Source organism: Equus caballus, chromosome 10, assembly GCF_041296265.1.
Source record: "Equus caballus isolate H_3958 breed thoroughbred chromosome 10, TB-T2T, whole genome shotgun sequence".
Taxonomy (NCBI): Eukaryota; Metazoa; Chordata; class Mammalia; order Perissodactyla; family Equidae; genus Equus; species Equus caballus.
In genome coordinates, this window is record NC_091693.1 from 55,691,937 (window position 1) to 55,704,421 (window position 12,485).

A 12,485-nucleotide genomic window follows, 5' to 3' on the forward strand; every position below is an offset into this window, starting at 1 on the left:
ACAGAGAATGATCAGCAAAGCCAAAAGTTGGTTCTTTGAAAAGATTAAGAGAAAATATACAGCTCAAGGTTGAAGGAGAGAAAGAGAAAAATTAGCAGCATCAGGAGTAAAAATAAATGGGACATACCACAGATGCAGCAATGATTAAACAGATAAAAGATATCATGGAAAACTTTATGCTTATACTTTATGCTTTTGAAAACCTAGTTACAATGACAAATGCCCCTTAACAGTAGAATGGATAAATTATAGAATTCATAAAACAAAACACTAAACAAACAAAAAAAAATGACAGCTATCAACATTGATGAATCTCAAAATCCTAACAAATGAAGCAAGCTTAAAAATATATATATCTATTATATATAAGAAATATAAGATTCCCTTCATGTAAAGTCCAAAAATAACCAAAATTAAAGAATATGCAGGGGCCAGCCCGGTAGCGAGCAGTTAAGTGCACACGTTCTGCTTCAGCGGCCCTGGGTTCACCTGTTCAAATCCTGGGTGCAGACATGGCACCATTCGGCAAGCCACGCTGTGGTAGGCGTCCCACACATAAAGTAGCGGAAGATGGGCATGGATGTTAGCTCAGGGCCAGTCTTCCTCAGCAAAAAGAGGAGGATAGGCAGTAGTTAGCTCAGGGCTAATCTTCCTCAAAAAAAAAAAAAGAATACGCAGGGCCAGCCCAGTGGCACAGCAGTAAAGTTCATGCACTCCACTTCAGCAGCCCAGGGTTCACCAGTTCGAATCCCGGGTGTGGACCTACGCACTACTTATCAAGCCATGCTGTGGTATGCGTCCCACATATAAAATAGAGGAAGATGGACACAGATGTTAGCGCAGGGCCTACCTTCCTCAGCAAAAAGAGGAGAACGGGTAGTGGATGTTAGCTCAGGGCTAATCGTCCTCAAAAAAAAATAGAATATGCTGCTTTAGGGATAAGACAAGGGTTTCCTTTAAGTGGGGAATGAATAAACAGAGGGATTCTACATATGCTATACTTCTTAGCCTTGATAGTATATCCACAGGTATTCAATTTTTTTAACTTAGAAATATGTTTTATGCACTTTTATATGTACAACGTACTTCACAATAAATACTCTAAGAGAATTATGTAGTAAAATCAGTTTCAAAAACATATTCTGAACATTCCCATGTAAACAGTGACTATCCACAGGATCTCATGAGAAAATCTCACGTTCTGTCTTGACATGACTGTCACATTCCATGTCAAAACACAAGGATACGGTTCCTCTTCTTTAAGATATTAAAGAAGGAAACGATACTCATCTAAACAAAACTTCACTCTGAAGTGCCAAAACAGAGGTAAGCAGCAGGTATTAAGGGAACAGCGAGCCTCAGTCTGACTTAGAGAACAGAGAAGAGATGGCTTCACAGAAGAGAAGACCATGTCTGAAGAATAACTGGCCCAGAAAATATGTTTGGGTGTGTGTGTTTACTTTCTCTTTCCTTTTACAGCCAGCACCAAATTCTAAAACTGAAAATTTGTACATGAAAATACAAATGTGACTCTGCATTCATTATGGTCATGTTTGATGGCTAAAGACAACTTTATTCATAAAAATGAAGGGAGAATTTCTCTCTCCATTTACCCAAGAATCCTTAGGTTTTCACACACGTCCTTTTCCTAGTTTTTGTCCATTTTATATCCTAGTTTTGTTCCTGGAAGTGACCACGTTTTTGTGATAGCCTGTGATACTTCTCTGGTTTCCAAAGGCAATTTCTGGCTAAGATGAAGTTTTGTATTATTGACAGAAGGGGAGAAAGACATAGATAATATACAGATATATAGAAACATATACACACGTGGGACGTTCAGATTCCCGGAGTCGGCAGCAAAGGGCAGAAAACAGAACATTTTTAATCTTAGAAATGACGACACAAGAAACACTCTCTCTGCCCTCTACCATACAGCAATTACGTGCGCATCAGTACACGTGGGCAGGAGGTCAGGTGGTAACACAGTAAGGAAACAAAGCGAAAAAGGGACAACATTCTCAGGGCGCGCTATCAGCAGCTGGATCTGTTTAGGTGGAAAGAGCACTTACAGCTGTGACTGAGCGCGACTTAACAGTTTGGTGTTGAGAACGGATCTTACAGCTGAGTCTTTTCAAATATCTAGGGTTATTTCACTGGGATAAAGCCCCCAGTCGGGTCCAGGTTCAAATCCTGTCTGACTTGAGTTTTTCATATCACACTGACCAAACAAAACTGCAGAAGGTAATCAAGAAAAACTATGATGAAGTCTATAGATTTGATATGGGGAATAATAAAGTGCCTTGAGTTCAATGAAAAACATCAATGCCCTTTATCCCTACCCCAAAATTCTACTTCTAGGGCTCCACCCAAAGGGAATAACCTTAGATGTGCACAAAAACTAAGCTATAAGATATTTACTGCTATATGGTAGCAAAAAAAAAAAAAAAAAAAAGGAAAACCTATCTGATATTACAGCATATCCCCAATAAATTATGATATATCCATAGAATAAAATACTGTCAGTATTCAAAATGTTACAGAAGATCATACCATGATGTGCAGTGTGGTTCATCTTTGTATGAAAATTAAAAAGAAATATATATTTACTTTATGTACTATAGGTACTTTACCATATGTATATAAAAATATACACCAAAATGTTACCAATAGTTATCTCTGAAAGTAATTCTCCTTTTCTTTTCCTTCTTTTTTTTTTTTTTTTTTTTTGCTTAGGAAGATTTTGCCCTGAGCTAACAACTGTTACCACTCTTCCTCTATTTTATATGTCGGTCACCACCAAAGCATGGTGGACAAGTGGTGTAGGTCCACACCCCGGACCCGAACCCACAAACCCAGGCCGCGAAAGCAAAGCACACTGAACTTAATCACTACACCATGGGCCAGCCCCCTCTTTTCTTTTCTTTGTTTATTGGTTTTGGTTTTGGTCTTTTTGGTTTTTTGATTGTCTGGATTTTCTAAATTTTCTATAATGAAGATGTGTCACTTCCATAATAATAAAAAATATCCATTATAGCACACAAATAACAAAGATTTGAAACCTTACAATAGCAACTATACATGAAATATAGACACAAAAACAGAAGTTCCCAATATCACTGCCCCTTTCAGCAGAAGCAAATTTATCCAAGTCCTATTACGGAAAATGGGGGAAGCGTAAATTCAAAACTCCTAATATATCATTAATGAAGCCAACACAGATAGTCCCCAACTTAAGACGGTTCAACTTAACGACTTTCTGACTCTACCATAGTGCGGAAGGAATAAGCATTCAGTGAAAACCGTACTTCAAATTTTGAATTCTGATCTTTTCCGAGTCTAGGGACACACGGTATGATATTCTCCCATGATGCTGGGCAGCGGCAGCGAGCCACAGCTCCCAGTCAGCCTTGCAATCACGAGGGTGAACAAGAGATACGCTTACACCATTCTGTTACCACACATTAATCCTGTTTTTCATTTTCAGTAGAGGATTCAATAAATTACATGAGACATTCAACACTATATTATAAAATAGGCTTTGTATTAGATGATTTTATCCAACTGCAGGCTGATGTAAGTGTTCTGAGCACGTTTAAGGTAGGCAAGGCTATGCTATGATGCTCAGTAGGTCAGGTGTATTAAACACATTTTCGACTTATGATATTCTTAACTTACAAAGGGTTTATTAGGATGTAACCCCATCATAAATCGAGAAAGATCGTAATTCAAAAGAAGGAAAATCGTTTGACACAGCTGAGTGGGAACAAGCGGAAAGACAAAGAACACACTTTCTGCTAGTGCTTTAGAAGGCATCACAGTTTGCGTAAGGTTAATCAAAATGGAGCAGCAAGATGGCCTACTTCACATACAGCCTGCAGGAAATGGAAAACGTAAGCTAAAATGATGAAAAGAATGGATTTTGTTGCAAGTACACACTTAGGCAAACATTTTCCCCTCTGGAAGGCAATGGATGCTATTCCTGGAGTAGCCCCTTTCTACTCCAATCCCTTTGAACCTATATCCTCCCGGGACGAATTCACATCGAAAAACCTGCAGCAGCCCCCTCAGCCAGATGCTGTACCAACGCCTGGCAAAGACGTTAACTGACTCTTGGGTAACTTGCAGTTGAAATTCTTATTCGGATGCAAACTTCAAGCATCTTTAAATACCTTAAAAAGTTCTGTCTCTAAAATTACCTATTTATTTTTGTTTAAAAAGAATAGGAAGAGGTGAGGGCGCCCCCCTTTGGAAGGTAACAGCTAGAATAAAGAATCATTCCCCTCTGCACCATCTCCCCAAGGCAGATCCTTAGAAGTTTCCACATTAAAAAATTTGCCTTAAATATTTTTGAAATGCTTTAACAATATAGATTGGGCTAAGTCAATTAAGAGAAAAGAAACTTTGGACCAAAACCTCAAAATGTATGTAAAGTTTACGACTATAATGACACCTAACAGTTTCAACTAAAAATTTCTAAGAATCGATTAACATATATGCCAGTTGATTGGTACAGTATCTGGCTGGAGATGTTTTTTTAATCTAAATTGGGCCTGGGAGGATATAATTTCTTTTGTATTATCACCCAAAGGAAATACCGACAAGTGTTATTATTAATTTCAATAGGCGACCACTAGATTACCCGCCTAACTGTAAGTGTACACTCTTTTGCCCAAGACCTGAAAGCTATATTAAAATTCAACCCTCTCAACTCTGCCTTACATTTTTAATGAACATGAAGGAACTTTCTAGCGTATTAAACTAGAGTATCATGCCTGAGTTTTCTGAATCTTTTGTCATACAGGCAGAAATGGGAACAAATTACTTTTACCAAGCCTGTCCATATTTACTGGCATAGAAGCTAAAAGGCATTTTATCCTATGTGTCAAACAGCTTGCCGTCAGCTTCAGAAATCATCTTTTACAAGGACGGCATATGGCCTCAAGCCAGCTAAGCACTAAAGCATGTTGGGCTGCCCACAGTGCAAATTATTTGGAATGTTCTCCATCTTTTGTGGTTACAAAAGTACCTACTTTGTGGATCATCCAGTTCAAATTAGGGCCACATCTGACCTTAAACAGAAAATTCCCAGGAAACTGAAACTATAATTGACCAAGATCCCATTAGTTCTGAAAGGCAGTGATCTCAGAGATTCAAACATTTCAAACGTATTTTTTAAAAGCCGAAGTGACACAACATAAACTCTGTGAAACACATCACTGTCTATTTCAAGTAAACACTATGAACTCACCCTAATTACAGAGGTCATGCTTGCAAAAAAAAGGAGGAAGGGGAGATTATTACATGCAACACATTAAAAGGCATTTGTAGCAAATATAAACACATTTCTGGTAAATGCCTGGCAAATTAAAGCAAAAAGTCTAAAAAATCATTTCATTTCATTTCTAACTTTCGTACATATGCTGAAATGTAGCAGCTTCAGCTGTGGACTGAAGCACTGTATTATAGGTATTATTTTCCCAAGCATTAATGGAGACCTCTCTCAAATCATTTCCTACACTGGAGTATCAAAACTTCCCCAGGGTTTGCCTCCCATGCCTTTGAAGTCTATTCTCTTAAGTCCCAGACCTATGGGGGCATGCCCTGAAGGTCATTTTTGAAGAGTTAAAAGAAGAAAACACTACACTGACAAGCTAAATGTTACCTAAGGATTTCTCTACTGAAGATAAATAACTGAAGCTTAAGAAATGCCTGCTTCAATCATCCATTGGTGGGATAACTCAGTCCATTTTAACAAATATGTGGTTAGGATCGTTGGCATATGGCTCCCTGGTCCAAGCCTTGTGTGAGAACAAGAACATGTTGGAAAACATAGTATTTTTTAATAGCAACCGATATTGACGAAAATGCTGAAGAAATGAGAAGTCCTAACAGGCTGTTTTTAGCTTCTGATCTTTTAGACCTGCTGTTCTCAGTGCAAGTGTATTATCAAGTCCCTGAACAGTTTTCCATGTTATACATACATAAATATGCATCTCCACGGCTATATGGATATATATATAATGACCAAGGAAGGGCCTGCGAGAGCAGCATGCAGAGTAGGCCTTCCTCAGGTGTGCTGCAGACCAAGGACACCCCACCTCCCCATCCCTTCCATCAGAGTCTGAGTGCGATGGAGGTGTTGGGGGCAACACGACAGCCCCTCACCCCAACTCTCCAGCAGGCCTGGAAGCAAGAGCCCCAACCTCAGGGCCACAATGAAGTTTGCTTTGCCAGGAAAATACATATATATTAAAATATATATATATATGGAGATATATATATCCATAGCTATCTACATCTATCCCATATCAATCCATAGATAGATATAGATAGATATGGATTTTGTGAGATATATATTTGTGATATATTTATGTGACATATATATTTAGTTTCAAAAAGAATCATTCACAAAACAATCATCTCAAATCAAATAAACTATATAGAAAATCTCATGATACTCATATTAATCAATACAATCCTAACAACTAAGTCACATCCACCTTAGAATCCCAAATTTTTACTGAATGCAGTACTGTCTCGCCTGGAGCCCGGCAAACTTAAGGAAGAATGGTAACTGCAGTTAGGGTTTTAAGTATGTGACTTTTTCTAAGCAAATTTTTTCTCAAGAATGTTCAGTTTGCTGCAAATTTTCAGAAAATGCTCGATATGGTGAATTCTTTTTTGAAAGTTTCAGTTCTGGTATATTTGACAGAAGAGTGACAAAATTGTGCTCAGAGATGAATATCTATATTCCCAACGAAATGTTATAATATTAATGGTTATTCTGGAAGGATTTTCTTTCAAAATTTCCCCACTGCAAATAAGACATTTCCTACAAGACTGTCTATTTTGGTAGTATATTTTTCACACACAAAATTATATGTAAAACATATACCTCAGAATTTAAATATTTCATGATACTCTTTAAACAAGCTCCCACATTCTGTTTTTATTTTTTGAAATAATCTGGGCTATATAAACAATTATGTCACTAAAATTACGACTATGCAACATGTCACAAAATATAGGGACTTTCCATCAGCAGCTTTATTTGTAGCTGAAATCAGATGTTCCGTACACAATGTGAGTGGAGAAGACAGAAACAGAAATAGGTGTGGTAAGACCTGGGAGTGGGAGAAAATGGGCACAGGACACCCATTTGTGTAATAAATGTACTTATATATTAGGTTTCATCAGATAATTACACGTATTACATACCTCATCCATAGGTGAAACCATCTGAGGCAATGTGGGATTATGCAAGAAACATCAGGTTTTATTTATGATTCTTAGAAACACTCTCCTACAATTAGTTGTAGCCTTCTTAATCTAAGAGACAATGAAAACCAAATTCACCAATAAACAAAGAAAAAATCTTATTTTTAAAAAATAGGTTAAAGCCTCATATTACCTCACTGAAAAAACTGCATCCGACTATGACGGTACCTGTATTTCCTAAGTTTCCAGACCAAATCTAAATATTTCATCAGGGACTAAACGATCATTTTGAAAATTTGGGTCAGTCCCGGGGGATAAATTTAATAAAGGTATATTGTTGAGAGGTTTTTTTTTTTAGCATCCTATGCCTCCAAGATGTTTTTTTTTTTTTTTCTTAAAAAAAAAAAAATGTTTTCCAAAAGGGGCGAGGGAGGAAGGATTAAAATCAGGGTGATGCTGACAACCGACCCAGGCTGACCGCCAGACACACAGCGCCCACATGGAAGAGGCCACCTCTCGAACTGCTGGAGCCCGCAAGGAGCCTTCCCACCGGGGCAAACGGGGTGAATTTCAGCCCTAAAGAGTGACGAGACCACACTGTAAAAGTTCAAGAGGATTCCATCCCCCTCCTCTCACTCCCAGCACTTAGCTTCTCCAGGAGAGAGCCCGGCAGTGAAAGAGCCGGCACTGGGTGCCAACCTGCAGCCGCCCGGTTTCCTAGAAGGCCTAAGTGCTCCAGCAGGCAGGGATGGGGGCGGCGGCGGCGGGCGGCGCGGCGAGGCGGCCCCCGGGGAAACCGAGTCCCGGCCGGGCCCCACGGTGTGGCGCTGGCTGCTGAAATCACTCTAGTCCAGCTGCAAAAATCTTCCCGAAAACCCGAGCTTCTCCGGCACAACTTCGCCTCCTTCTCCGCCATACACTCCCCCCAGCTGCATACCGATCTCGACGCGGCGCATCAAAGCGCTCCCTGCAGGCTGCTACCTGTCCCGGGGGCCCAGGACCCCAAGTCTCACCTCATACAAAGAGCTGCGCGCGGGCGCCTGCACAGGAGCCCAGGGAGCATGGCCCCACACAGTCCCTCCCGGAACTTTCCTGACATAGCACTTCTCTCCTCCGCCGCAGAAAAGAACGCTACGAGGCAGAGGAGGAGGAGGAGGAGGAGGAGGTGGCGGTGGCGATCCAGGAGGCGGCGGCGGCGGCGGGAGCTGGAGCCGAAAGTAAGGAGCATCGCGGCCGAGCGCCGCCGCCTCCCAATCTGCCGAGGGGTTCCCGCCCCCAGGGTAACCAAAGCTCCCTCTTAAAGGCGCCCGCCGCGCTTTAGGACGGGAGGGGGGCGGGGAGGAAGGAAAGGGGGAGGAGGCAAGTAAAGAGGGAAGGGGCAAGCAGAGACCGAAAGATTCAGAGGCCACCGTCCGGGGTGCCCCCGGGCTGCTGCGCTTCCCTTTCCCGGCTGCGCCTCTCTGCTCCCCGCCAGGTCTGGTCGCCCCTCTGCCTGAGCAAATGTGGGGCAAGTGCTGGGACCCGGCACGGGGGGCCGCCCTCGCCATTGGCTTGTCCTGCACGACGATCCCTGGAATTTAGCCACTTCTCCTAACCGCTCTAGTCGCTTTTAGGGTCTCGTCTTCCCGGCGCCCCCAAAGCCGGTGCGCGCCGCTGGCGACTGCCCATGGAATCGCGTTTCCTCGCGTTTCTTGCTCGCTCTTTCTCTATCTCCAACATAGTGATCAGAATCTCCCCCAGGAGCGCAGGAGACTAAAATAATTAAAGACCGGCTGGGGTCCCTAGACTGACCCCTGAAGATCTCACTGCTGTGACTTGTCACTTGCTGACTTGCCAAATGCTCTGCTTTACCCTGTGTTCTGTTCTCCTCCAGTTGCCAATTGCCAGGTGGGCATCAACTGGATTTCATGAACCATTGACCTTCATCAACAAAGACTGGCTGTAATGATTGCCAAACTGAACTCAGGAAGGCCCTCCAGAAAAGACACCGCCTTAAAATCTAAATGATGCTGGGAAATCCTGCTTCAAAGAAACAAGTGATTGTTTTTCCAGCTATCATCAACATTTGTGATCACTGCTGAGACCACAGTGGGGTATGCCCCGCGTGGGGATGCTCCGGAGACACACAGCATCAGCAGCTGTCAACACTCTAAAAATAGACCACAGTAAACAGTGGGTGTGGGCAGCAAAGGGTTTCTTTTTCTACCCCCTGGCTCCCATGCTTAGTACTTTGGGGTCTCAGCATAGTGTTGTGTCATTTGTACCCTGCTCAGTATTCTCTGGCTGAAGTGGAGGTGGGCAGGCAATTGAGGGTTAAGATTCAGCCTAGGCTCTAAAGAACCCCCAGGGGGGCTCAGAGGGAATGGTACTTTCTAATTCACACAAAGGCACTTGCATCAGTAGCCTGAAACTGGACCTCAGTTCTTCCTCTCCTGCCACCTTCAGCTGGGAAACAAGCACACGTTGACTTGTGGAGGAAGAGGGCAGGGAGACAACAGGCAAAAGATCAGAGCAATTTCTGTTACCAAATGGAGAGGAAATAAGCCTTGGGCTCTATAAAAGTGGGAGACAGGGTTCAGCCTGGACCAAACGTTAAGATGAGAGAGGAGGTTAGCCATGAGCAGAGTGAGGATATCCTGGTTTTATGATAAACTCCTGTGTAATGTCAGGATAGTTGGATGTAATAGGTACCCAACTCGAACTGACTTAAGAAAACCTACAGTGGAGGAGGTTGGAATGTATTAGCTCATATGCTTATAAATCCCAAGAGCAGAGCTGGCAAAAAAACCATGAGATTTTTAAATCCTTTTTTTCTTCAGATGCTCATAGAGTGTTAGGACTCAGTTTCTCTCCATATGGTGGCTGTGCTTTCATTCCACTGGTGTTATTTTCTCTAATCAGGGCCTAGATCTACAGCCCCAGGCTTACCTCCTCCTCCAACCTCCTTAGCAGTGGATCCCATTAGCAAGAGAACAGGCCAAGAAATGAATCTCATCGGACTCATTTGGATCCTGTGCCCAACTCTGAATTAACCATGGTAACCATGGATTAGAAGAGGCACTGCGAAGTTGGGGTCATTTGCCTGAGTCTGAAAAAGGTCACGGGAGATACCTTAGTGCCTGTTCCCTCATCCCCAATACACACCCAAACCACAGGGACTGAGCAGGAGAGAGGAGGTTCCCCAAAGGAAAATTAGTGTTAACAAAGAGGAAATGAATATGGAGAAGGGAAGGACCATAGATGACCCTTTCCTCACAGCCCCCCATTTCCCAACACACGCCCCCCCCCCCCCGACTCACACACACACATACACATACGTACACATACATATACACCACCCAAGGGACTTACTCCTTTCTGGCTCCTCTACCAGTAGCCTCAGGACCAGAAAAATGCTGATGGTCATGGAGTTGCAAGTAACTGAACCAGCCAGCCACATCCTTTGGCCTCAGAAGCCACTGGGAAGGTCTTCAGTGATGTTGAACAAACCACTTGCAAACAAACAATACCTAAAACGTAATTATAGTCAATAATGTTCTTCCTAGATTATGATACCTCTGCCTCTACACGCCGGCCATCCCACATTCGTTGTTAAGCCTTGTGTCATCATGTAATCAATTCAACTTGATAAGAGTCCATGGAAATTTCGCATTACATATATATTCATTCAACTTGAAAAAGAAATGCGGCCTACGAACAATTACGTTTCAGTATCCAAGTGACACCGGGCCCAACTTCATTTTCAAACTCCAATAAGTTCCTCTTTCTCTTTTCAGAGATAGCTCAGAGGAGTTTATATTTTGCCAACCGAAAATGCCATTTCAGCCTTTTTTCTTCCCACACAAAAACTTGTCTTGCAGTGGCTCATAAAAACGTTTCATATTTTCTTCCTTCATTTCTGTATTTTGTAGAATTAGTTTGTAGATATGATTTTTAAAAATAAACTTAAAAACCTGCAAGAGACTTTAAAGTTAACCTAAAACCGCTCCCTTCGTTTCAGGGATGAAGACATGAAAGCTCAGAGACTGACTTGTCTAAGGTCATACAGCTGTTAAGTATCTGTTATGTGCCCAGCTCTGTGCTAGACATTTCAAAAAGTAGGGAAGCAAAAGCATACCACATGGTCACTGTCCTCAAAGAGGTTAAATTTAGTCAAGCAGACATAACCGTCTAAGATATACGGCAATTATACAGAGCATCACAATATATCATATCGTTTAGTGTAAAAAAGATGTGTGATGAGCTCTGTGTGTTAACTACAGGCATTGAAGTAAGAGACGCTATGCATTGGAGTAGTCAAGGAAATGCTTTTTAGCCAGGAATCAATTTGATGGCCTTTAAAAAATGCAGAGAAAAAAAAGAACAGGCTTTCCAGGTGAGAAAACAAACAAAATGAGAAGACATCCATTGGCAAAACAAACAAAATGAGAAGACATTGCCACGTGTTTGGAACAGAAAGGAAATCTGTAGTGTCATGGTTTAGGCAGGCGCTTCAAACTGCAAATCCTGAAATCATTTTAGTGGGTTTTGACCAGTAATTTTTTAATTAAATAAAACAAAATACCAGAGTGCATCATGCTTAATAAGTTTAAGTATTATTTGTTAAACTTGTGTTTCATTATCTTGTGTTATGATGTAAATTTCATGGCTTGCTTTGGGTCATGTTCAAAAAACGTTCAAAAGCCCCTAGTTCTGGAGTCAGACTGTGAAACTGCTTTGGAGCAAGACATTGAGCGAATAACGTCTCTCAAGCATCAATTTCCTTTTGTGCAAGAGATTTCCAGCACAGCCCTTTGCAGAGAGTAACACCTATAAATGATACCTCTTATGTGCTGGCTAGATTGGAGGTTTTCAGCCCTGACTGCAAGTTAGAATGACCTGAAGAGCTTTTTTATAATACCAATGCCTGGGACCCACCCTCAGAGACCCAGATTCTGTTCTGGGGTAGAGTCTGGGCATCAGAGTTTAAAAGCTCCCCAGGTGCAGTCATGGCTGCCAATCCTTGGCTGGACCCCCAGCAGAACACATCTAGCACCTGAGGAGCACGGTGATCCCTGTCTCCTTCAGTGGGCACATTGACCTTCATGACTTATGTTTCTATTTCTTTACAAGCAATGGATAGCATACTAGGTAGTCAGCAGAATTCTAACTGCCTTCTGCCCTGAAAATCTGCAACTGTGGTGCAAACGGCTCATGGTTTATCTCCATCAGTAACACAGCGTGGATACTGAGTCATAGTCTCTTATGTATCTCTCCACCTGTGCAGT

At 42.0% G+C, this 12,485-nt stretch overlaps 1 protein-coding gene across 2 annotated transcripts in view; it reads right to left on the reverse strand.

Annotated features, from left to right (window-relative positions):
- GPR63 (G protein-coupled receptor 63) overlaps nt 1-8,537 on the reverse strand; it is a 55,062-nt gene extending 46,525 nt beyond the window's left edge. The window contains exon 1 of one of the 2 annotated variants that reach the window (XM_001501202.6): nt 8,232-8,537. The gene's annotated coding sequence lies outside the window, so the exon portion shown is untranslated. The remainder of the gene's footprint in view (nt 1-8,231) is intronic. The other variant, XM_070223572.1, reaches the window with a different exon arrangement.
- Nucleotides 8,538-12,485: the final 3,948 nt, after the last annotated feature.